Consider the following 1430-nt stretch of genomic DNA (forward strand, 5'->3'; position numbering starts at 1 on the left):
TGGGGAACACAGAGCTCAGTGATTGCATCTGCAGGTGGGAAATATCTTTCGCTGTGATTTTCGTGCTGATCTGGAGCATAGTTCAGGCAGAACAGTGAACTTCATATCTAGACACCTCTTTTGGGAAAACTCATAATCATGGTAGCTATTTTTGCTCAGCACCATCACTGACTATGAAGTTCCATGCAGGATGATAGCACTTTTATCTCCTTAACTTAGAAAGGCTGCCATGTGAATGCCAATGGGTATATAAAATGACAAAATACCCTTCAAGGGTGAGGAATTCTGTAAATGATCAATCAGGCAATAGATACATCAAGACAAGATTAATAACTTCTCCTAAAGGCATGCACAGCAGTAGTAACCTATAGAGAGAAATTTTATTTGGATGAAAGATTCCAGGCTTTTATTGTGATTTTTTTTTCCCCTGACTTCAGAAAATTAAAATCTATATTGAGCTTCTAGTGTTTAGAAATCTTTAAGCCTATAGGAATCATCATTATTTAATTTGAACACAGGAACTGTGTTATGTTTGCTATAGACTAGATTGGATTTGCTCACAGACTTTCAGGAACTTGTAGGAAAGACAATGAAACATCACTACACATCCTTCTGTATATGACACCTGGATTTCTCATCATTACTAGTGGGAACATAAAGTGGTATACCACTTTGTAAAACTGGCACTTTCTAATAAAGAAACACCCTTATTTCTTTATGAAGGGTGTTTATTATAAAGGTATATGACTTTGTAAAGCTGGCACTTTCTAATAAAGAAACACCTTTCTTTTTCTTTATGAAGAAAAAAGACCTTCATAAACATATGAATGGTGGCTTTGTTCATAATGGCCCCCCCAGTGGAAACAACCTAAATGACCATTGCTGTAATAGTGAATAAACCATCCTTGGCATATTGAGATATATATATATACAAAACTATATATATATATATAGTTTTGTATATATATATATATATAAATATATATATTTATATTTTTATATATATATCTTTATATATATATAAAACTACTGCTCAGCAATGAAAAGGAATGAACTAGTAATAAATTATTTAAGCACAAGAATCCTGATGTAAAAAGTGGATGAATGATTCTGTTTACATAAAATTCAAGAATAGGTCAAACTCATTTATGGTGACAGAAATCAGGATAGTGATTATCTACAGATGTGGGATGTTATGAATGGTGAAGGGACTGAAGAAATTTTCCAGAGTTGTAAAATACTATTTTAATCAAGTTACACTGAAGTATAATGCACACTCAAGTTCAAGCTGTGCAACTAAGGTGTTTTATTGTTCAATATATAAATTATACTTTAAAGTACTATAAATACAAATTTAGAAAAACTCAAGATATTGTAAAGAAAAGAGAGATTATAATGGCAGTTGGTGCTGGATCCTCAGGGAGGAAAAC

This window comes from Giraffa tippelskirchi, chromosome 9 (genome assembly GCF_054371585.1).
Source record: "Giraffa tippelskirchi isolate mGirTip1 chromosome 9, T2T-mGirTip1v1.2.pri, whole genome shotgun sequence".
Lineage (NCBI taxonomy): Eukaryota > Metazoa > Chordata > Mammalia > Artiodactyla > Giraffidae > Giraffa > Giraffa tippelskirchi.